Below are 26254 nucleotides of genomic sequence, written 5' to 3'. Positions count from 1 at the left end.
CATTTTCATGCACGTTTGCTTGCATGTTGATGACCTGGAAACACATGCTTACACTCCATATTTTTTCTTGTTACTCCTGATTTGTTTTTTCTGTGGTAGGAATAGAACAATATGGGCTTCCTCCAGGGGACAAAACAACACCTCACTCTGCAGCATGGAAGGGCGAGAGGAGCAGATGGATGCAAACTACACTTAGAGAGGGCCAACACGGCACACAGAGAGGAAAGGCAGCTACCTGGCATCACACCTGGGCACTGCCAACCATCTTGGCAGTCAGCTGTCTGGGAATGAAGGGGCCAGGAGGAGAGTAGGATCCAACAATGGCGCATAGAAAATAGTCCCTTAAGAGAAAATATTCTAGGTATCTTGCTTCTGGGGGACCTTAGGGCTCACCCGCCCCACATTAAAGAAGGGGGATGGGTATAAATAGATGCCATTTCTTCATCAAACAAATCCTGGCTTGCTACAGTCTTTTTTCCTTTAGTTGGCAATAAGACCAAAGAAAATAGTCTTATTCACTAGACATCTTTCATGGTCTTTAGAGTGAGACCAGTAACAACTATTTTCTACCATGCATGGGTTTTTGGCAGGTTATCAACACTTCCTCAGCAGTGCTAATAGAACTTTCTGTGGTGATGAAAATGTTCTATATCTACACTGTCCTACTGGAATAGCCACTAGCCATGTGTGCCTGTTGAGTACTTAAAATGAGATATTTTAACGGAGGAACTAAATTTCTAATTTTATATTATTTTAATAAATTTAAAATTCAATTCAATTCAAGTTTTGTTTTCCATATATATATATATATATATATATATATATATATACACACATACACACACACACACACACACACACACACACACACACACACTGAGTGGCCAGATTATTATGATCTCTGAATGCATAATAATCTGGCCACTCAATGTATATCCTATATAATAAAAGGCTAATATGCAAATTATTCCCTCGACCAGGAGTTCGACCAGCAGGCAGGCCGGCCAACCGCCCATGTCCCCTCCCCCTGGCCAGGCTGGCTGGACCCCACCCATGCACGAATTCATGCACTGGGCCTCCAATATATATATATATATATATATGCTAATATTAGACTAGGGCCGTCATGACCAGACAGATGACCGGTCCAGGTGGCAGCTCTGCATAGGCACACTGGGCCCACTGCCGGGCACAGGAAAATGGAGTCCAGGAGGGAGTGGCCTGAGCACGTGTGACCGGGCAGCCTTGGGGGCTGTGTAGATGGACGGACCACGCTGGACATACCACACTGGACGGTGCCAGCGGGCTGTGCAGAGGGCCACAGAGGTACAGAGCTGTTAGGGCAGTGGCCCGTGGGGTCAGCGAGGCTGGGGTGCCAGGTAGACCCCAGGTCCTCGGGTGCCGCTGGGCGAGCATGGCCCTCCAGAGTGGGAGAAAAAGCCCTTCTTTCTGGAAGAACATGGATGGTTTAAACGTGCATAGAGAAACTGCAGTGGTACCAACATGACTATGTCAGTTCCCTGAGCCTCCTGTTGGTGCCTGACCACAGGCTTCAGTGTGGGGCGTAGGCCCAGATGTGGGCCAGGACATGGCCTTGGCAGCCAAACTCACCCCCAGCATCACCTCAGAGTCACAACTGCACGATGTCACCTGCAAGTGGCCATCGCTGCTGGTCTGTGGGCCCCGGTGAGCCGGCACCGTGCGTGCTCAGGGCAGCACTCTCTGTGTTTCCATTGAAAGGACACCATATGTGATGGGTGCTGTTGATTCCTTAAGGTTGAAACGGGGCAGCCTGAACTTGCTTATGACATGATCTTTTCTCCGTATTTTATCACACAATCTTCTCGGGCTCAGGGAACCGGCAGCCATTGGAGTGTCAGCTTGGCCATCCCACACAGCCAGACACCACCAGGAAGCACAGAAATGCCAAAGCCCCCATGGAACCCGTCGCGAAACAGACCCCAGTTCACATACTGGAGCAGAAACAAGAAAACAGTGGCACCTGTTGGGCCTCAGCTGGGACTGTGCCCGCAGGCCTGTCTGCAGGGTTCCTGCACCCTGACCATGGCCCAATGGCCGAGGAAGCTCTGCAAGCCTTTATTCTGGAGTTACTGATCTTAGCAAGTAGGCAGGTGCACAGAGGTGGGGTCGAAAATAGCAAGGTTAGACTGTGTGTGAGTGTGTGCATTTATACACATATATGCCCATTTCCCCCAGTCTTTTTCTGAGCTGTTTGAGAGCATTGCTGTACACATGACAGGGTGCCTGGATACTCCCCTGTGTATTTCCCAATAGCAGGCACTCCTACATAACAATTCTCCACCCAACCACGTGAGGAAATCTCCATTCAAATGGTATTAACCTTTTGCACTTGGATGTTGAGTGTGACTCGACACGGTTAGCATCGGTAGCAGCTCTTTTTATACTCTTTGAATGTATCAATAATTTGAAATATAAAAAAATCCAAATAAATAAGTTTGTATGAAAAGAAACTCCAGTTTTTTATTCTACTGCTGCACTTTGTAAAATCTGGGGTATTTAAAAAATTAAATCCCGAGTAGAAAAAAGGAATCGAGAAAAAAGCAAGTGAGTACAAAGGGTTAAGGTTCAATCCACAGACCCCATTTGAATTCTGACAACTGAGTCAACAATGTTCTCCACTCCTCACCCCCAGGATCCCATCCACCTAGGATGGGTCCTCTGTCATTCCTGTCACTGACAGTTTTTCAGTTTTAATTAAAAATCATAGACTTTTGCCCTAAAAAATAATTAAATAAATAAAAATAAAGAAAGACTCCTGGCACTTCAAGTTAGGAGCCAGTGGTCCCAGATTGTGAGAGGGATGTCTGACTGCCAGTTTAGGCCAGATCGGGATTGGGCCTAAACTGGCAGTTGGACATCCCTGAGGGCAGTCCCAGATTGGAGAGGGTGCAGGCTGGGGGCTGAGCGACATCCCCCTCCCCATGCACGAATTTTGTGCACCAGGCCACTAGTATATATATATTTTAGAGAAAGAGGAAGGGAGAGAGGGAGAGAGAAATACCAATGTGAGAGAAACATGGATGGGCCGGCTGTCTCCTGGATGTGCCCTGACTAGGAATAGAACCCAGGATCCCTTGGTCTATGGTACCATGCTCCAATAAACTGAACTACACTGGCCAGGACCTTAAACTAAAAAAAAAAAAAATACTTGAGAACTTAGAGAAGTATATCCTAAAAGTATTAACTATTGCTTCTTTCTTTCAAGCTGAATCACGTGTGGCCATCGACCACATATTGGACAGCATAGATCTGAAGTACAACTCTCAGAGTTGGCTGCAGACTTCTCTGGCTGTTCCTGTGTCAACTCTCTCAGAGCAATGTACATGTTGAATTGCCTTAACCTATGCACAAAAGACAAGGATTCAGAACAATGCTATCACATGCAAGTATATGATTACTATCTATTATCTGATGACACACAAATTGACTTTCCTCCCCTGAGCTGATCTTTTAGATTCATGTAACACTTTATCTACCTGGCAGTGGGCCAAAACCTCACCCAATCTCTGAAGGGTCAGCTTAGCTTAGAAACGTACAGTTTTTATAGTCTTCTTAGGTGATTGTTATGCAAACAGTAAAACATTGAATCTTACCACTTCTGCATCCATTTCAGACTGGATGCATCACCACCAATTATGACAAAGTCTGAATATGACAAAGATCAAACTTCTCTATTTCCTTCTGGCTACTCCTACCCTTCCTAATTTGTCCAAATCCAGGAGGCAATGTCTTAATTTCAATGACATCTTGTATACCTTAGAGTCAACATCTGATTAAATGTACCATCTTCATTAATCCAATAATGTTTATAACTTAATCAAATTCATCCTGCAATAGTGCAGCCATCATCATCATCTTCAAGTTTCTCTTTGTATTAATACACAAATGAACTCTATCAAACAGAAATTATAATTCCCGTTTTATGGAAGATTAAATTTAAGGAAATTTACCCAGTATCATTCAGCTAGTAATTGTCAGATATGTGCATTTTTACCAAAGCTTATAAATTTTTTTACTAAGTGGAGCTAACTACTGGCTCTAGGCTCCCACTGTACCCTTTGGCAATCTTTATTTTCCTGAACCAAAGTAATCTTCTTTGTTCATCTTGTTGACCATGCCATGCCCATTGTGAGATAACAAAACCATCCATGATGCTAACATCACCAGGTAAAAGACTACCTAGAAAATTCACACAATCTCAGAATATGACACCACAGATGACTTACCAATAACCAAGGGGGAAGGTGGCAGGCACCACATTAACCAAATGGGAATAATGGGACAAACTGACATCATGTGTCCCCTCAGGTGATATTCTGAAAAACCACATCACCTGAATAGTATATCTGTCAGAAATGTTAAACTTGAATTTAATCATGAGGAAAATCAGACAAATCTAAATTGGGGTAGATTATGCAAAAAATGGCCTGGACTCCTCAAAAATGCCAATGTAATAAAAGACAAAAAAAGCTTAGTGAATGGTTCTAGATTAAAGAGGCTAAAAAGATATGACAATTAAATGTAACACCCAATTCTTGACTGGATTATGGTTTTTTTTTTAAAGCTAAAGGACATTTTTGGGACAATTGGGGAGAACTGAATATGAACCACTTATTAGAAAATAGAATTGTATCAGTATTAAATTTCATGAGTATGGTAATTTGTTATGACTATGTGGGACATTATATAGAGAAGTGTGTAGGGGTGAAGGTATAACTAATACTGAAATGATCCAGTAACAAAGAAACAAACCAATCACTCAGAGGGAGATAGAGTAAATGTGGTATATGTTAACAGCTGGTCAATTTAGGTAAAGAGTATATAATGTTCATTGTACTATTTTTTTGCAACTTTTAGATAGGTTTAAAATTTATTCAAAATAAAAAATTGGTTAAAAATGAATAATAGTAGCTAATGCTTATGTAGCACTTACTGTGTTCTACAGATAATCTTCTAAGCACTTTACACACATTCAATCCTCACAACACCCTATACAGTATATTATTATTAGTCAGATTTTACCTGTGAAACAATGGAAGCCCAGAGAGGTTAATGTCAATAGCTACCAAGGATTGGAGTTGAAATTCTAACCAGAGCCAATGCAATTCACTTCTCTGTTAAACAGTTTATTGGGGGGAGATGCTAGTTCTCATCACCTTTTGAGGGGTTTGAACAAGTTGTTCATTACACTTTATTGGTTCTAACACTTTAAAGTTCTTCATTGTATTCATTTAAAATTTATCCCCTGATGACTTTTATTCATTTGTTCTATTTCTACAGTGAATCCATCCAGAGAAAATCGGTTCCCCCCCTAACCCCCCACCCCCCGGCTAGATATAAGCTCCATAGAATTGGGAATCGATCATGTTTACTACTCTGTCCACAGGCTGGAAGAATGTTTCCTAGCACATGGCAGAACTCACATGGATGAATAAATAAGTGAACATCAGCTTTTCAAATATTTGAAGTCAACTTCTGGAAATTTCCTTCTCTCTTGAATACATTCCCATTCCCTTCAATTGTTCTATTAGTATTCTAGTCACTGTCCTGTAAAATAATTCCAGTTCTGCTAGTTTGAAAAGTTGTGGCCAGAACTGAAAATAGTCCTCCAGACTTCACTCACCACCATCATTTTCCTTATTTCAGATGGTTTCCTTCTGTTAATGGAGCCTAACAATCACAATTTCTTAAATGGCATTGCAGAAACTATAGAAGAGACTTACTGGCAAAGATGTTGGGCTGGACATACACATTAACTCTTGCTCTAGCCTAAACCCCACTAAAATAACAGTAAAGGGTATTTGTTGCTTGCATAAACCCAGAAAGACAAAGATAGTGAGAGAAGAAAACAGTAATAACATTTTGGAAGCTGGAAAGCATATGCACAAATGGTAACTGAGTTACCAGACCTAAGAAAGTGGAAATCTTTTTTTTTTCCTTAAAACTGCATCTTCTTTATTTTGCGTACTGTAATTTCAGAACAAAATGAACAACAACAACAACAAAAGACACCACAATACACAACATCCAAACCCAATGTCAAATGTGGGAAGAGAAGACTTGAAGCCCTTGCATCCTGCCTCAGGCAGAAAGGCAGGAGAGAAAAGACACACGACATCAGCAGAGGAAACCAGGTGGGCTAGGACCACTCAAGGTTACTGGGGGAGCCATGAAGATAATATACAGAGGGCACAAGATAAGAAATTCCTAATCTACTTCTTCCTTGTGAAAGGCATCCTCATCATGCTCAAGGAGGGTATCTCATCAGGAACAGTAAGTAGCACTGGGTCCTCCTGCTGTCACTTCATTGTCATCAGTGCCTGGGCCTGGCTGGATCATGAGGCAGATGTGGTTGGAGTGTGTCTGGGGAAACTCAAGTGAAAAGCCAGAAGAGAGCAGCACAGTCTCAAACAGCAGTACCACATGGTCCTTAACAGCATTGTCATTCTTGTCTACCTCTGCCTTTTGCCACAGAGACCCCACAACAGAGTGGACAGGGTTGATCTTCAGGTGCTTTTTGGCCATCATGTAGCCCATAGTAGACACAAGCCTATTGGAGATCATCACCTTAGTAACCTCCTTATCCAAGATTTCTTTCATGAGTTTGCAGAGGTTCTCCAACTTGACTTTGCTCTCCCATTTTCTTCTTCTCTTCATTCTCAAGTACCTCCAGGCCCTTCTTGGTAACTGAGACAAAGCTCTTCCCATCAAACCCCTTGAGCTGCTGCACTCAGTACTCATTGATATTCTCTGCCATAGGAACTACCTCGAAGCAACACCTCCACACTGGTTCCACAAAAGCAGAGTTGGCAACTTGCCCTTTGCTCTCACCAGTGATGTAATAGATGGACTTCTGGGCCTCCTTCATGGGAGAGAAGTCATCTCCAGACTGGGAGGTGTGATAGCTCAGAAGGGTGTTGCCAATTAGCAATCCTCATGGATTCCAAGCTTTAGGTTTTTAGAAAATGCCTCATGGAATTTCCTATGGTTCCTTGTCTTCCGCCAGTTCACAGAAGAGCTCAAGGCGCTTCTTAACAATGCTTTTATGAGTGACCTTCAAGATTTTGCTCTGCTGGAACATTTCTCAGGAGATGTTCAGGGGCAGGTCCTCAGAGTCAATCACACTACACATGACGTTGAAATACTCTGGTGTCAACTCATCACAGCTGTCCATGATGAACACAGGGCAGACCTAGAGTTTGAAGTTGTTGTTGTTCTTGTTCTCAAAGAAGTCAAAAGGAGCCACTGGGGATGAGCAGCAATACCCTGAATTCCAACTGGTCTTAGAGAAGTGCTTGATTGCCAAATGTTCTTCCTAGTCATTGGTAAGGATCTTAAAGAACTATCTGTCTTTGCCGGGTCGTCACATTTGGGATCAGCTCTCCCCGCCCCTGGACTGTGCCACAGTGCTGAGGTGGGAAGGAGATGGAGCCTCTCTGTTCACATAGTGTATCCCCGAGTACCACTGTCTGTCTCCATACAACCACTTGTATAGGGTGCATTGGCATTCTGCTGCTTTTGTATATGCTTGGGATGGAAACATCTTGGCAAATTTACCTTGGATCTCATATGCTGCATAGACAATTGGTGCATCCATTTCTCTCTGCAGTCTCTCCACTGTTGCAGCAGGGTGCTGGGGAGTCAGGTCTGGGTTGGTTCTTCTGAGACTCACAGACCTCAGTTTCTTCCCCCTCCCCCCACCTCCTCCCTGCAATATGAGGATGGTTCTTGTCTTGTAGAGAGAGGATAGGGAGGAAAAGCATTTACCTTTTAGCTCAAACCTCCCTCTGACCATCAATATTTGTCTATAATATTCTCCCCCTTTGGGGCTTAGGCTTATGAAAACAAAAGCCAGGAGGTATATCAGCCTATTTCCACTTTCAACCAGAGGGTGTTAACCTAAAGCAGTGATGGCGAACCTATGACACGCGTGTCAGCACTGACACGTGTAGCCATTTCTGATGACACGTGGCCGCTGAGGCGGCCGCATGCCGAGGATGAAACATTTGCTGCTCCTGAAACATTTGCGAAATAATGTTTTTGCTCAAAGTGACACACTACCCGAGTTATGCTCAGTTTTTTGGCGAAGTTTGACACACCAAGCTCAAAAGGTTGCCCATCACTGACCTAAAACATGTTCAATGGAGGGGGAGCCAAGAGAAGTAATCAAAATAATATCCTGCTTTACTTGTAAACCAATCAGCATCACACACACAGTAGAGTGTTTCTTGGTATTGTGAACTTGCTGGAGGCAGGGTAATGGCAGAGTTTCCTTTGTATTCTCTGAATCCTGAGTAGCACCTAATGTTTGGTAAATAATGACCACTTACTGAATGAATGGGTGGATAAGTGAATTGAGGCATCAGCAAGAGCTCTCCCTTGTTTAAAATGTTCAATGGCTTATCATCACTATATGATAAAATTACAACTGTTTAGCATGACAGTTAAGGGCTTCCGTTACTGCTCTTGGACCTGTTTTCTAGTCCCATCTAAACACTAATCTCTTTATTTGTGGTTTGACTTCTTCACTAAGTTGGGAAGCCCATGAAGACAGAGATAATATCATATTCCAATCCAAATGTAAATATAGCAAAATGTGCTCAGTAATGTTGCATTAATGCATTGTTTAAGCCAAACTCAGAGTATCCAATTAAAGTTTGGTCAAGATTCTAGTGTTCAGAGCAGGCAGACCTGGTAGGCATTAGCTCAAATAAAATGGTGCCTACCCAAGGCATAGATCTTTCTAAAACTTTCAAACACATCCATATGGTATTTAGTTTTGCCTGTTGGGTGAACATAAAAGGAAAGGAATCACAGTGTGAAACTGAGGATGAGTATACACCAAACTGAGCTGCTTCAGGCCAAGGGTAATAGTTATTTTTCTGTTTTCCCAGTAAGAGCACATTGAAAACAATATTTGCAAGACAATAAGCACATTATGATTTTTGAAATTAGTGTCAGTCTGTCAACTTTATAGTTTCTGGGTTTGTTTTCTTTGACTTTCCATATAAATTTTAGAACATTTTTATGCTTTTGTCATAATTAGCTAGTTATTAACATTAATCAAAGAAAAAAAGCAAAGGGAAGTCAGATATTGTAAGCATGGTCACCTTCGAAGCTTCACCAGGAAAATATAACTTCACATAGCATTGTTCCTCCAAGGGGATTAACACCCCTCCCTTCCCCCATCAGGTACTGAATTGTTGGGGGGCAACGAGGGGATAAAAGGGAAGATCAGCACAGGTGCAGTAGAAGTCAGGGTGGCACAGGGGAGGTGCTTGCCTCTCCGTCTAGCCTGGGGAACAATGGAAATCTTGGAAAGTAAATTCGTTAGTTTGAAGAAGATCCTGGTTAAAATCCCCAGACAAAGAGTTCCCTCTCTCTTGTTCTCTCTTGCTCTGTGACCCCTGTTGGCTCCTGTCTTCTCTCCTCATAGCCATGTGGCCTTAGCAGCTGCATGGCCCATGGCTCTGTGAACTACACACACAGGATGCTGGACTGGACTGGACTTTAATATGGAGCTGAAACTATGGGCAGTGGCTTTTATTCTGGCCATGCTGAAGACAGGGTTGGATTTTATCCATGACAAGATGAAGGGGAATGGGGCATTGGAAACCCAGGGATTTATTTCCATCCAAATAAATATCATTCATCCTCCCATGGGAGTCTGAGGAAATTCTTTTCCTTGAGACATCACAAGAATGCCACTTCCACCAATAACACTTTCAAACAAAATAAAACAAAATCTGCTGGAGATTACATTAATTCTAGATTAAGTGTGGAGGATTGACAGTTTACCTACATTGAGTCTTCTGTCCCATGAACATAGCATGGAAAAAGCCCTTTATAAAGTTAAGAAAGTTCTCTTCCTTTACTTCTTTGTTGAGAATTTTTGGATGTTGAGTTTTTTTCAAATAACTCTTCTACATAATCAATATGACAGTGTGGCTGTTCTTTGTTTTTTTCTTTTTTATCTATTGAATATAATTGATTGCATTGATTGGCTTCATAATATTATACAAGTCTTGGTTTACTCAGATAATCTATTTGAATATGTTGATTATGATTTATATGTATATTTAGGTTTGATTTGCTAGCATTTTTTGAGAATTTTTAAAATCCATGTTAATGAGGGATAGTCTTCCCCAGTGTCTTTTTTTTATTTTTTTAAACTGTCTTTATCTGTTTGTTTGGTATTTTTAACAGTAGGATATTGGTGACCTAAAAGAAAGGTTTGGAAATTAGGCTGCACTCTTTAATTTTCAGGAAAATTTATATAGAATTGGCATAATTTCATTTTTAAATGTTTGGTAGAATTAATGAGTAAAATCATATGGGTCTGGATATTTCTTTTATTGGAAAAATTTAAACTATGAACTCAATTTCTTTAATAAGTATAAAGCCATTGTGGGGGCTACAAAAATATTAATACTTTCCCTCCCACCTTCTAAGTTCTTCTGACTCAGCCAATAACCAAATTGACAGAGACAGATTAACAGGAGAAAATCAAAATTTAGCACATGTGCATGGAAATTCACAAAGGTACGATCATTCCATGAAAATTCCGAAGAGATTGAGGCAACATTGAGTATATAAGACATTTTGGACAAAAGAGAAAGGGTGGAGAATGGGGTCTTAGATCTCAGAAATGAGAATGGGAGGTTTACAGGTAGTTGAGGGAATGGAAGAACACACGTGGCAGGAAAGTCCTTGCTAGGTGACTCAGAAAACAATGGTCCACAGGGGCTATCTAGTAGCAGACAGCAGCCTGAAGCCCTTTTGTTTACCATCTTAGTTCAAATTAGGCTAAGGCAGCATCCTGAGATCTCCTTTTTGAAGCAGGTTTCTCTGAATCTTTTGGGCAGGAAAAGTGGGGCGGGGGGGGGGGGGAGAAGAGGGGGAGTTCAAAGGTTTTTTTCTGAGTTCTTTGTTTCTTAATAAACAACTTAAGATCAATATCCAAAAATGAAAAAAAAAAAAAAGCAACTTCAGGGGACAGAATTTTGGTCCCTTCATCCTTTAAGTTTCCTTTTCTTCTTGGGTGAGTTTGGTAGTTTGTGTATTTCAAATATTTGGTCCCTTTTATCAGAGTTGTTGAATTTAGTTTGTAAAGTTCTTTGTAATACCTCTTTATCTTTCTAATGTCTCTGGGGTTTGTAACTGTGTACCCTATTGTATTCCTGATAGCAGCAATTTGTGACTTCTCTCTTTCCTTTGTCATATTGGTTAGAAGGGTATTGATTTTATTGATTGTTTCAAAAAAATTTTATTTCATTAATTTTCTTTTTTAAATATATGAATTCCATCAATTTCTATTCTTATCCTTACCTTTATTGTATTTTTCTTTGTGTTTCCTTTAGATTTCTTTTCCTAGTTTTTGTTAGTTTGTTTGTTTTTACTTTTTTACTGAATTTATTGGGGTGACATTGGTCAATAAAATTATAGAGGTTTCAGGTGTACATTATGTGAGAATAAACAAGTAATCTTTTCTGTCAAAAAAGGGAGTTTAGGCAGCCTCCATTTTGGCTCATGTGACTTGCAGTTCCCCTGGGGGCCGCCATTTTGAAACAGCAAAGGTCAACCCCTCCCTTGTTCCTTTAAATTAGCCAATTGTGCAAGACTGTGAGCCTAAGCTCTTCCAATCAAGAGTGGGGGACATTTGACTGCATCAGGGATAAAGCCCCGAGCAGACCTCGGCTCAGTGCACATGCTGCCAGAAGCTGTGTGCGTGCGCACCCTCCTGCAGGAGTAAAGATATTTCCCTTGCTGTCTGGCTCCTGAGTATACTTTGTGTTCTGCCAGGAACCCTGGTTTTGGAGCTCGCCTTATTTCGCCTTATTTCTAACAATTCTATAACATATCATCTGTGTATTGTATTGTATGTTTACCACCCCAAATTGTTTCCTTCTAGTTTGTTAACAAAAGAAGTTAAATTTTTTTAATTGAAGTCTTTCTTCTTTTCTAATAAATAATTTAATGTCATGAATATTTCTCCAAGCATTGCTTCATCTTTATTCAACAAGTTTAGAAATGTTACATTTTTATTTTTGTTTAATTAAAAATATTTTCTAATTTTCCTAGAGACTGTAGCTAACAAGGTGAGCTGAGTTATCTAATCATAAATCTGAGTGGTCTTTAGGTATGGCTAACTGAGTAAAGTTAACCTTGCTTTCCTTCTCATTATAAATGAAGTAAGGTATTGTAAGAAAGATTTTAGGAAATAAAGCATGGCATAAACTGCTTACCTTGAATGGCTTAAATATAATTTAAACTTTAGCAATTTAATATAATAATTTCTCTGCAACTTAATTCTGGGAGTAATCTAGAACCAAAATCTTGAAATCTCAGAATCAGAAAACTTAGTTATACCCATAGCAACTCATCTTCCAGAAATATGCTATACATTGTTTTCCAAACTCTAGTTTGCATAAAGATCATTTTGTAAGTTTATTCAACAGAGATTTCTTGGCCCCCACCTCAAAAGATTCTGACTTAGTAGATCAGGAATTTGCACAAGAACATGCATTTCTAGCAATTTCCCAGGTGATACTTATACTGCTGGTCTAAGGACCACACTATGAATTTTATTATTCTATTGCACTAGGAAATATTGTCAAACAAGTTCTCTTGGACATGTCTTCATACATGATTCTCTATCCTTTTTCCTTTTTCACTTCTTTGAAATCTTCTTTGAAATCCTCTTCCTGCCCTCTGATATGGATATTTTCCAATATTACAACTTTGATTGTTATCTCTTCATCTTTCCTTCCATTTTACATTCGACAACTACTTATTGAGAATTTACTAATTGTTAAACTTGGCTCTAGGTACTATGTAAGGCAAAACTATGCCCTTTGCTTCAATATTATCTTGTCTGTGAAAGTTTTCTCAGAACTTTCTCACAAACATGATCATCTCTTCCTTTGCATTCCCATAGCTCTGTATTTGTTTCACTCATCTGGCTTTTATTTCATGCTATCTTGGTTGGGAATTCTCTAAAACAATATGCCAAAATCTTGATTGAAAACAGGATTTGGACTGGGCAAATGTATCTCAACCACCAATTTTAATTTTTGTCACCCATCTGTATTTACTCTTTCAAATTCAATATTTATATCAGCCTTGGAATTGATCAGAAAACTGTGACCACCTTTTTAACGCGATACCACTTTATACCAATACAAAATATATGTTGAAGTTATACAAATTTGGATTCATACTTGGAGATGTTGCAAGATGACAGAGAAAATGAAACAAAATTCTACTTCTAAAGCATATTGGCAGGAGAAAAATATGTATAACATTTATTTTTATCTAATTCAGTTCAATCAACATTATTGACAAATCACAATAAGCAAAACATATTGTACTTGCACGTATTTTTTTTTTTTGTCTACACTACATTATATCTCCCCAGATTTTGTGGGAGAGCTATAGATTGGCCTTGCTGTCTCTTTATGTGTGTGGCAACAGTCAATGAAAATAATGTTCATCTCTCTGAATGTCTATGTGTTTAAAAGGGAAGAAGAAAGAGCAGGGGGGAATATTTTCACATAAAGTCTGAGTAAACATTGGCCGAGACCTCTCTGAGATGTCTCTGTCCTGTCCTCCAGACTTCCTCCTCTGTGACATAAAGTGCCCATATAGGAAGTCCCAGGGTTGTAATGGAAATCCAAGCCTGACCTGCTTGACCAGGTTCTCAAATGTTGACTTTTCCTGGGCCAATAATTAGAATGGGATGCCATTTGGATAAGAGAAGTAATGGAGAGCCACAAGTAAACCCGTAGATCTTTGGAATCAAACTGATTTAACATAGAATGAATACCAGGCATTTCCTGGGGAAGGAGGAAAGTGTAATTCTGTCTGTCAACTAACCTTGTGACCATAAGAAAAATAACTTAGAATATCACAAATATTCTGCTTGGGTTCTCCAGGACCAGGAGAGACAGCTCCCATACCTTTTTGCATTACAGTGGAGATGTACCAAACTCACATTCAACTTACATACATCCAACACACATTCAACAACCACCACAACCATATTTATTGCACAGCATGGCCCTTATATGCACACCAACTACTTTATCTGGTGCTTAAGGAGAGAAATAGAGATGTGCTACAAAAATGGAAAAAAACTGTCTGTATTGGCTCCATTGAAAGATGGTTTGATACATGCAAAGCATAGATATAGTGGTATTTGTGGGTGGATTAAGGGATCTTCCTTGATAGAAGAAAGCTGATAGTTTGGTGCCCCTGGGGCTTTAATGGGCAGCTGTGGAATTAGGTCAGTGCATCCTAGTCACTGCTCTTCTAGATCAACAGCAGATGAGAGCATAAGGAGATCTGGGTATTTAAAGAAACCACCTTCCCCACCCTTTCGATCCTCCTGCAAACCCCTTCTTCTTTCTTCTTTTCCAATTCTCTTATCAGAGACTTTCCTCATTTCACAAGATGAGGCAGTAGAGATGGTTCAGTGAAGACTTCCTTGAAGGAAGAAGTTGGTGCTGTGCACCTTTGGTGAGAACTTTCACCCCAGATAAATTGTGTGAATCACCCATGGCTCATGGGTTTCAGTGGAATAAATAGCTACATCCAGCTAAGCATCACCACAGCTGGGTGGTTTTCTAAGCGTGTGAGTCCTTGGGTCGTCCTCACTATGAGATCAACTTTGGGATTATTGCTAGGCACGACACCGTATGGAGACCATTTCAACTTATACCAAGCTGTAGCTCTTCTTCTAGTCAACTGGTTATCAGGTTTTAAGAGGAAGGACATTAATTTTTCATTGCTACTATGAAGAATTATGAAGGAAATGTGTAATGAGAAGAAAAAAATCTGGATATACTGAAAGAAAATGGAAGGCAAAGCTAAGTGGGAACTTATGGTACCAGGATAAGTTGCTAATCCATCAGTGGGCAGTGTGATTGCTCCAGAGAAAGAAAGTTAGCAGGAAAACCTTTACTTAGAAACTAAATTAAGAATAAGGTCCCCATTGTTTGTCTTCCAGTGGCCAGAGTTCATGAGTGTCTTGCATTGTCCCGAGGGGCTCTGTTTCTGTACTCTAGGCTCTGATTGAGAGGAAGCCATATATCTTCTAAGTATATTTCTGTCATGTGCTGAACTCAGGAACATTAACAGAGGGAAATGAGGTTATGTGAACTTCCCATGGATATTTTGATGTGAGTGATTCAGCTGATACAAAGGATTCCCTGTGAAATACATCCAAATGAATAGAGTCAACTTGATTCTAATGATTCCCCTAGGTTTCACTAGCTCAGGAAAGGTGAAAGAATATCCTGAGAGACAGTGACTCCATAACTATATGCAGATGGCCAAAACACATGATAAGAAGTGCCCCCCCCAATCAAATAAATAAATGCAAAAAATTTCCACTACAAATGGATTACTTGTGGAATATATTTTAATGACTAAGTCAATTCTGATACAAGTAGCCATTATTTCATTTTCCAAATAAAAGATTTTTGTTGAGTAAGTAGTTCAAAACTTAGCTTATCTTCAAAATCTTCTAAAAAAGAATACTGAGGAAAATAAACTCTTAGGTAAAATAGTTTAGATTCATTCAGAATTAGCAAATGTGAAAATTATTACATAAGAAAAGAAACTTTGCAATTTAATTCTAGAAATACGCTTCCTACACTCCCCCATAAACACACACACACACACACACACACACACACACTTAGATTTTTGTTTTTGTTTTTCGGGAGGTGTTAATCATAGTCCCAAAGACAATGTTGAACCTTAGCATGGGATAAAAGCAAAACAAACTAACAAACAAAAAACTCACCTACCTAAACAGAGAATTCGAATAGAATACATGTTCCCATTTTTGGTGCTAAGGAAAAATCAATTTTCGTTTCCTCTCTGAAATATAAGTGAAACTTGAGTCTCTAGGGGGCAAGGTAGAACCATGTTGGAGCTGGATGGGAAGAAAGGAGAACAGCTGTCATTGAAATTGATCTGCACAGTCTATCTGCCTTTGGAACCACCTGAGACACAGAATCCTTCACTTCTCATCAGTCCTTATTCAAACAGTTACCTTTTTTTTTTATTCATCTACTTTTTAATAATTTTTTATTCATTGCCAGTGTAGTGAACCGATGCCTTTAAAATAGTAGGTATTCAGTAAATAATCCATGGATAAATGGATTTTTCTTATTCACTCCTAAATTTCAAATGCTTGTTTGGCTCTATCTCTCAAGAGATATCAGTGTGCATGCAATTCAGAAATAACACTATGGCAATTACCATAAGAATTACTTCTACTTCATTAACAGCCTGGGATTATATGCTGTAGTGGGTTACCAAAACCTGAAATTATTTACCTTAAAAATGTGAATTAAGATCAAATATGGATGGAAGAAGGGAAGATTTTAATTTCTGGACCAATCACAGAAATACTTTAGGCATCTTCCATGTCTTTCCCTCTTTCTTTCACAATTAGTGGCCAGTAAGTGTAAGGATAATTCAGACACAAAAGGAGGTAAAACTCTCAAAAAGACAATTAGAAGCTTTAGACAGGAAGCATGACTGTGAGGCAACTCTCTTGAGAGCATCTGCCACTTCTTTCAAAAAGCCACCAGCTTTTGTTTTCATCAATAATTGCTACAATGAGGTCTCTTGATACTAAAATAATTATGAATACAGAATTGGTAACAAAGGTACCATAGCACCTCTGGATCTGGTAAAATGAAAGGAAATTACCTTCCTTGATAGAAATGTTCCCACTAACAAAAGTAAAAGGAGAAAAAAAAATGCCTTGATACTATTTCCCCTGAATTTTCTACTTCCTGGCCTTGAAAGCAATCTATTGAAAATGTTCACAAAATGAAGGTTCTTCTCAACGTTTGGGAGAATGCAGGACCTAAGTTTATATTCTACAATAAACTGAGTTGACAATATCAATAAATACATTATATAAAAACAAACAAAAAATTGTTCAAGGATAGAATAAAAATAAAATCTCTGCTATTGAGAGATAAGACTAACGCACAATGTGGAACTCATCTGAATCTCCAAACTTGAGAGTAACAGCAAGTGGAGGGGATTGCAGGCCTGGGAGACTTACTTGACCAAAATGAGAAAGTAGCAAGTGTTGGATTACAAACTGAATAGACTTCAGAGCATTTGAAAGAAGACCAAGTGTAGTGATGCTGAGGCACCATGTATCAGCCTTGCCCAGTCAGATAAGTCCCAGGGCTTGTGTCATTGTTACATCACCTGAAGGTGTCCAAAATCAGCTTTGGGGACTTGTTCACAAACAATTTTCTCAGATGTTCCCAGTTCTCTTTTGTCTTATAGGGCCACTTCATCCCTTTCAACACATGGCAACAAAGAAATATGTCATGGCCTTCTTGAGTATTTCTTTTTATATTTTAATGACAAAAGACTTATTGTCATTATTGAATCTTTTCTTCTTCCATACAACATGTACCTAATATTCACTGTTCTGGACAAATCATTTTGTAAAGCACATCACAAGTGTATTCAGATGATGGGTAATATGGGTGTTTTTGAACCACTAGTTAGAGATGTGCATGCAATTCAGAAATACCCCTAGCTTTTGCTCTGTGAAGCAGCTATGCAGCCAGAATGTAGAATAAGTATTTTGGGACCATTGGACCCAGCCATGCTCATAAAACTCATCTCAGAAAATCCTTATAAGGCATGGAAATGGAGAAAAAGACTTGAAATATCCAGCCAAGATCTTAATCCTCAATATTGACTACAAAAAACAGCCATTAATTTTTATAAATTAGAAACTGACCATGGGACAAGTGGTGTAAAAGAGACTAGACCAGCTTGACTATTTGGGAAAGACAAATTAAAACCAGAACATAGTAGCTTGTGCTTTGGGCTCCCCTGTGGCTGGGTGGAGCCCTATGACTAGTTCTGGCTATTGAGTTGTGAGCAGAAATGACACATATCATGGCTAGAGTATATATAAGATCAATGATAAGTCATAATAATCCATAAGTCAAAGAAGACATTCCAATGGAATACAGAAAAACTTCAAATAAAGTAATAATACTATATGTCAAAACTTAATCATTATATTACAAATACAACATGTCAAATCTATAGCCATGCTTAAAAGAAAATGCATAGCTTCAAATACATATTAGGAAAGAAGAAAAGCTGGGATATCAATAAACTTTGAATCTTAGTTTAGATTTCACAGACATAGATCCCAAACCGAGGATTCAAGGGCAAACAGTTTATTAGGAGTGAATTAGCTTTTAAGGACTGTTCTAACAAAGTACCATAAACTGGATGGGTTAAACAACAGACATTTATTTCTTCATAGTTCTGGAGACTAGAAGTCTGAGATCAAGGTGTCAGCAGTGTTGGTTTCTTCTGAGACCTCTCTCCTTGCATTGTTGCTAATAGCCTTTTCCGTGTCCTCACATGATCTTCCTTCTGTGTGTGTGTGTCCTAATCTCCTCTTTTTGTAATGACAAGAATCATATTGGATTAAGGCACATCCCAACTACCTCATTTTAACATAATCACCTCCTTAAAAGCCCTATCTTCAAAAATACTTTCACCTTTTAAGGGTTAAGACTTCAACATATGAATGTTGCAGGGGGGGGGGAGGCACAATTTAGCTTATAACTGGAAGTTTCTGGGTAAAGAGATAGAAACTAAGACAGGGAAAGAAAGGGAGCTGATAAAAGATATGTTATTAAGGTGCCACAACATCAGGTGACTGCAGTTAGATTGCCAAGGAAAACTCTAGAAAACTATGTAAAATATGCTTCAGAATTATCTTGGACAAAGGACAAGAAGGTGTGTTGTTTATACCCTGACAGCCATTGATCTTTGGTTAAGGATTTCCCCAGAGATATGTTACTTCCTAGGCACATCTAGTCCACTGTGTTTATAAACTGAGTGTGTTCAGGCAGTTTGAGGGCAGCCCTCTGACAAAGAATCCCATGCTGGTCCTTGGAAGTCAGGCTGGTGTGCATAGGACCAGCAAGGGGATCCAGGGCCTATGGGCAGAGCATCAGCCTAACAGCCCTCTCTTGAAGTTACAGAAAGGGAATACAAACCCAAAGGGAATACAATAATTGAAAAAATGCAAATGTATAAATAGATAAGATCCCGAAAATGATAGATTGGTTCATTAAAATACTAATAAAATTTAGAATTACTGGTAAGGCTTATCAGTTAAAACAGAGAAGAAGCACAAGTAAACAATGCCAGGAATTTTAAAACAGGACATCATTATAGGTCCTGTAGACATGGATCACTGAGAGAAGAATTAGAAATAAAAGAGAGAGTAGCAACTCTACTCTTAGATATATATTGAAAAGAATTGAAAACAGGGGCTTACTTAAACAAATTCATGTACATACATGTTCATAGCAGCACTATTCATAAAGGCTGAAATGTGAAAACAACCCAAAATTTCATCAATGGACAAATGATGATATATCCATACAACAGAATATTATTCAGCCATGAAAAGGAATTAAGTACTGATACATGAAACAACATGCATGAACCTCAAAACATTATGCTGAGTGAAAGGAGCCAGATACAAAAGACTATGTATTGTATGATTTGATTTGTATGAAATATCCAGAGTAGATAAATTTGTGGCAGCAGAGAGAAGGTCATTGTTTGCAAGAGGAAAGAGGGAATGGAGAGTGTCTGCTTAGTGGGTACAGGCTTTCCTTTTGTTTTGTTTTGAATATATTTTTATTGATTTCAGAGAGAAAAGGAGAGAGAAATAGAAACATCAATGATGAAAGAGAATCACTGATGGGCTGCTTCCTGCACGCCCCCACCGGGGATCAAATCTGCAACCCTAGCATGTGCCCTGACCGGGAATCAAACCATGACTTCCGGGTTCATTGGTCGATGCTCAACTACTGAGCCATGCTGGCCAGGTGAGGCTTTCCTTTCGTAATGATAGAAATATTTTGGAACTAGACAGGGATATTATTGTACAATGTTGTAAAAGTACTAAATACTACTGAACTGTTTACTTTGAAATGGTTGTATTTATATTATGTGACTTCTACTTCAATTTAAAAGAAATAGAGAGAGGTTGAGAAAAGGAGTAGAAATACCTAGCAGTATCTAAGTGTGGAATGCAGACCATGTGCCAGATCTTCAATCACCACGCTCTGCCCATTTTTAATATTTGATGATCTCATTAAATATTCACTGTTGTCCCATAAGGTAGGGATTACTAATAATATTCATTTTTGCAGAAGAGAAAGGAGTCAAGGGAAAGAAACTGATCATTTCTCTGTCTTTGTGTCACTTGTGTTTTGCAGAGTTGATACGAACTGTCTCTCTCTCCTTTTTTTAAATAAATATATTTTTTATTGATTTCAGAGAGGAATGGAGAGGGAGAGAGATAGAAACATCAATGATGAGAGAGAGAATCATTGATTGGCTGCCTCCTGCATGCCCCCTACTGGGGATCAAGCCCAGAAACCCAGGCATGTGCCCTTGACCAGAATGGAGCCTGAGGCCCTTCAGTCCATAGGCTGATGCTCTATTCACTGAGCCAAATCAGCTAGGGTCGGAGCTGTCTCTTAAAAAGTAGAACCAAAAAACATAGATGAGGTTTCTTTAAGATTTGAAGATATCTCAGCTCAAGGAAGTGGGCCAGGGAGGAGTAAAGTGCTCTGACTTTCCAAATATAGCCTGTGGCTGGCCACTTAGGAGGATAGATTTGTTGCTAGCAACAAGTACTTAGGAGGCGTGTGATTTGGCATGTCTTGAGCTGTGAAGTAGATGTAGACGAAATGCAGGCAAAAATCGATGATATTATGGGGAGGGCTGTGTAGCGTGCTAATTGCCATCTGCAGTGCCTGCAGGTGGATGGAGAGGAGTGAAGAATCTCTTTTTAATAGATTTTCGGGATGGGAAAATCATATTGTGACCCTCAAGCATTTGGAAAAGATTGTACCTAAGACAGAAAGCACACCTAACATGAAGCTGGAAAAAGTGCACTTCCTGCAAACTCACTTTGCAGATTCCTGTTTGTCAGAAAGAAAAGTAAGAGGATTTCAATTGCCAGTGGCTCTCTTACTCTTTCCAGTCCTGTCTACTGAACCCCAAAGAGACAACAGACTAGCAAGTACCAATGCCTTTGGGACTTAAACCACAATCCGGGATTACCCCTGTGAGCTCTGGAAAAATAGGCAAAAGGAAAATGCTGGGTGAGATGGGAGCAGAGGGGAGATTTCAGCCTGAACCGCAACGTATGGGCATGTGGTGAAGCTAGTTCTTTGGCACAGTTTAGAATTTACATTAGAAGGTACACGTGTGAAATTTCTGAGAGCCATGTTTGTTATTCTCTACATCTATACTTGGAGAAGTAGGTTAATATTGAATCTTTATATTTTAATTTCGCCAAGAAGAAAATTATACTACAAATGTTAAAATAGAAGTGCACATTAGCATAGAATCATAAGACCAAACTACTGAAAAGAGAGAGAGAAGGGGAAGAAACATGAATGTAAAATTAAAAGCAGAAAACCTTAGGCTCACATTTACTTCTTAAAAGTCTAAAACTTTTGAGTTTTTACTCTCATCCAGCCAACAAATTGATTAGCATTTTCTATTGATTTAAACTCTGAATTCGAGGTGTTTCTGCCACCTATACACCTTATTCGGGCCTGGGTTACTTCTTTTCTTTTTTTATAATTATGTTTTATCATTGTGGTAAACATACATAACATAAAATTCACTATTTTAGCTTATTTTTAACTGTACATCTCAATGGCACAACGTTGTGCAACCATCACCACTACTGAGAGTGGTTCTAGAGGAACAGAATTTTAAGGATGAGTTTTCTGAATTGGTTCTGGGAATTGACTCTCTAATTTGATTAGATTTAAAGATGCTAGTGACTCTATTTTTAGTAGTAAAGACAGTACTGATACAGTCCATTACCTGATCTGGCAATAGAGATATGTAAAGTATCTCCATTGTATCCTCATAATCAACCATGTGTGAGAAGCAAGAAGATGGATGAGCAGGCATATGATATCTTTCAGCATTTTTGGTGAACTGCCAAACATAGTCAGGTACCATTCTGACAGATGTGTCACTAGGCACTAAAACCAAACTATTGAAACATTTATTTCTCACAGTTCTGGAGGTTGGGAGGTCCAATATCAAGGTGATGGCAGATTTGGTTGCTGGCACAAGCTCTCTTCTTTACTTATAGGTGGCTGCCTTCTTTCTGTGTCCTTACATGGCCTTTCCTGGATACATTCCCATGGAGAGAGCAAGATCTCTGTTTTCCTCTTCTTATAAGGGAATGAATCCCATCATAAGGGTTCCACCCTCATAACCTCATCTAAAGCTAATTATTTCTCAAAGGCCCCACCTCCAAATGCCATCCCACTGGGACTTCAACACACACATTTGGGGGCTATACAAACATTCAGTTCATAACAGTAAGCAATGTTAAATACTTATTTAAAAACATTAAAACGTGTAAACCTTTGTCAACACCCTCTAGGCACTGATCATCAGTATTTGACCATGTTGAGTTTAATGTTCATGGGAACCATGGAAAGGCATAGTAAGAGTTTCAGATACATCTTAGAATAGGATTTTGGCCTGTGGTTGGTGTTTGGGGGAGGATTTAAGAAAGTGAGGCTTTGCTTTGGATTGGATGTTGTTGGGAAGTAAGGGCAATTTATGAATAAATCTCATCTAGAAGGAGGAAAGAATAGAGTGAGGCTAAAGCTAGAATTGGTAAAGAAGCAACAGGTACTCATATTAACCAGGACAGGAACGTGTTTGATCAATATTGTGGTTTGGACAATGTTCCAATTTTGTCTGGGTACAGGCATGATTATGGAGTCATCTTGCTTTTGTCCTGATCCATTATGGACTCAGAGTGGCCTTGTCTGGTGTTCGGTGCTATAAAATTGTTTATGTTCCACTGGAGAACTGTAAGCACGAGGCCAGCTCCAGGATGTCCAGGACTGCTTTTCTCTTTCTTATCTTTCAACCTAAACACAATGCAAACTAGTCAGCTGGAGCTGCCATAATAAAATACCACAGACTGGGGGCCTTAAACAATAGACATTTATTTCTCATAGTTCTGGAGGCTGGAAGTCCAAGATCAAGATGTCAGCAGGGTTGGTTTCTGGTGAGACCTCTCTCCTTGGTTTGCAGATGGCTCCTTTCTTGCTGTGTCCTCACATGGCCTTTTCTCTGTGTGTGTGGGAGAGAGCGAGTGATATCTCTGGCATCTCTACCTCTTCTTATAAGGATACCAGTCCTATCAGATTAAGGGTTCTTCCATGCTATGATGGGCCACGCTAGGCTCATAGGTCCACCATGAACATTATAGCATGGAAGAACCCTCAGCTCCCTTATGATCTCATTTAACTTAATCACCCCCTATCTCCAAATGCAGTAACATTGGGGGCTGTGACTATACCATGAATCTGGGGGTGACATAATTCAGTCAATAACATTATGCATCAGAGTCCAAAATTTCTAGGCAGATCTTTCATAAAAGCTAAAAATAATGTATATGTTGTCGAGGTATTATCTTTAATAACAAAACTTAGAAATAGGCAAATTTCTAACAATGCAGGATAGAAAAGTCAGGCATAGCTCAGAGGACAAACAGGCTCAAGTCTGGCTCAGATAGTATTAGGGTGGTGGATTAATTGGTAACTGTTTTTAATTATTAATTGTTTCATGTTTCTATAATGTTGTTTTTTGCGACAATTAAGAAAAGTTGTTAAATAGGTTTAGACTTTTTCACCCTGTGGAGCAAGTGCTCTGTCAGCACATTTTGGTGTGCTTATGGGTAATATCATCACAAGAGGGAATCAACAGGACACTGAGGGGACCCCATGAAGCAGGGGACTTGGCAAAAGACCAGGGAGGACAACGAGGGAAAACCTGGAAAATCTACCACCTTCCTGCTGTGCCTATTGTCAGTCCTGCTGTATCATCAGCCATAAGGACCCAAATCATTTCTGCTTTCAGAACTGAGCCAGCTCCTGGGTGTCCCTGCTGCCACCCTCACAAGCAGATGGTAAAGAGGACAATGGAAAGAGCAATCCCCACCACATAACAGCCGCCCCCACCTGAAACACCCCTCCTCACAGCTAACATTTTCTTAGGTGTAGGATGATGCATGAGTCTTTTTGGTCTGTTATTGTTGTTGCTCTTATAGCTGTTCTTTTCATTTTTTACCTAAAAGAACTGCCCCCAACAGAAGGGATAGGTGGAGTGGAGACCTTTAGACTGCAGGTAGTGCTCAGGAGCGTGGAGACCACACTTAGTTCTGGGACTGATCATTTGGAAGAGAACATATTGTAACTTTCATTCTCAAAGTAGAATCCAATGCCACTATCTGGGCCAAATCTATTTTTAGGATAAAGGCTCCAAAATCTCCTAAGGACTGATTTCCACTAATCTTTATGGTGTATCCCAGAACACTCCTCGACTCAGTCCTACCCACTGACACCACCACACCGCATCCCACTCTTTCACACAGGGTCTCCTGGAGGTTAAAAGAGTTTATTTTGAAACGAAATGGCAATTGGGAAAAGCTTTTTAAAGCATTTCTCTCTCTTGATTAGTGTTCACGACAGCAGCCCGGAATGCTTTCTCCAGCCAATTTGTAGTTGATCTTATAAAACAGACCTCTCCCCTTGATCTGATTTCCTCCCCCTCCCTGTGCATTTGTTCTGCTTAAACATTTCAGCACATTTGTTAACTTGAGTGACATTGACAAAAATCGCCACCCCATTAACGTGGAGTCATGCAATCCCTGGGATGCGCATGATTCATTTAATTGGGATGGCTTGGTTCCCTCCCAGATGTTCCCTTTCAGCAGATACCATTGTGTTTTAAAACTTGGGATAATTATAGCTCTGTAAACCTAGAGTACAAGATTTGTTGGCTCCAGCCAGCTCCCCGCTCCTTATGTAATAGCTTCATTGTTTAGTAATTGCCCTATTCACAAAGCGAAGGGATCCGTGTCAGCCAAGACATCTATTCAAAGCGCTTCCCCGTGCTGGATAAACAGTAGCAGGAGCAGTCTACCAAGAAAACCAAAACACTAGCAAGAGACTTGGCCACAAGTGTGACCAGAGCAGCTTTTCCCTTCCCAAATTGAACCGTTCTTCAGAACTTTCTTCACCTTTCTTCAGTAACAAATCAGCCTCCAGGCAGAGTTGTTCCCTTTGCTGGTGAAATCCCTGCTAAATGCTGGGTCCCCTGAGTGGCTGCGGCTGGCCATGAGATGGTGTGGAAAATGCTATGGGACTGAGCAATGAGATAAGGAACTTGGGGCCAGAGGCAGAGCTCAAGGGGGTGGTCCACACATGCTGTCCCCAAGGAGGAGAGAAAGAAGAGAGAAATGTCCCTACACTAATTCCTGGAAATATATGCCCTAGCTGGTTTGGCTCAGTGGATAGAGCGTTGGCCTGCGGACTGAAGGCTCCCGGGTTCGATTCCGGTCAAGGGTATGTACCTTGGTTGTGGGCACATCCCCAGTAGGGGGTGTGCTGGAGGCAGCTGATCGATGTTTCTCTCTCATCGATGTTTCTAAATCTCTATCCCTCTCTGTAAAAAATCAATAAAATAATAATAAAAAAAGAAATATCCAGAACCATCTCTGGGAGCAGTAGGGGGGCCTGATGCAGGAAAGGGAGAGTTCTGAGATCCTGTGGGGATCTGCACCAGGGCGCCTGTACCCTGAGTTTGTAGTCTGTGGAGCCCCAGTGAATGCCTGAGCTCTTCATGCCTGCATCTTCACAGCTGTTTATGAAAAAGTGTCTCCTTCCATGCTGGCATTCCGAGATTCTCTGGGAAATTGGCTTGGATGGCAAAGGCCTGGAGCCACTTGTAATTGATTTCCTCTAATGTTCATGGTGGACCTATGAGCCTAGCGTGGCCCATCATAGCATGGAAGAACCCTCAGCCAATCACCCCAACTCATACCTGCTCTCCCCCCGCCCTCAGCTGTCCCTCAGTCCTGGTCCCACAGGCCCCAGAGATTGGGATAGCATCTCCAGAGAGGCAGAAGAGACAGAGAAAAAAAAGAGGGAGATTTTAAAAATTGTCGTCAAAAGTGATCTAGAGCATTCATCTGAGACTGATTCAATACGGACCTGGAAGGTCTAGAAATGCTATAACCCACCCACCTGAATCAATGTGCTCATGATTGACCAATAGAAACCTT

General features: G+C 40.1%; 1 pseudogene; it reads right to left on the bottom strand.

Annotated features, from left to right (window-relative positions):
- Positions 1–6306: 6306 nt before the first annotated feature.
- The window catches only part of LOC103290221 (heat shock protein HSP 90-beta-like), a 102057-nt pseudogene continuing 82109 nt past the window's right edge, over positions 6307–26254 (bottom strand).

The sequence above is a fragment of the Eptesicus fuscus genome, chromosome 9, assembly GCF_027574615.1.
Source record: "Eptesicus fuscus isolate TK198812 chromosome 9, DD_ASM_mEF_20220401, whole genome shotgun sequence".
NCBI classification, from domain to species: domain Eukaryota; kingdom Metazoa; phylum Chordata; class Mammalia; order Chiroptera; family Vespertilionidae; genus Eptesicus; species Eptesicus fuscus.
Note: the sequence above shows the minus strand (reverse complement) of the source record. Positions and strands in the feature narration are given on the sequence as shown.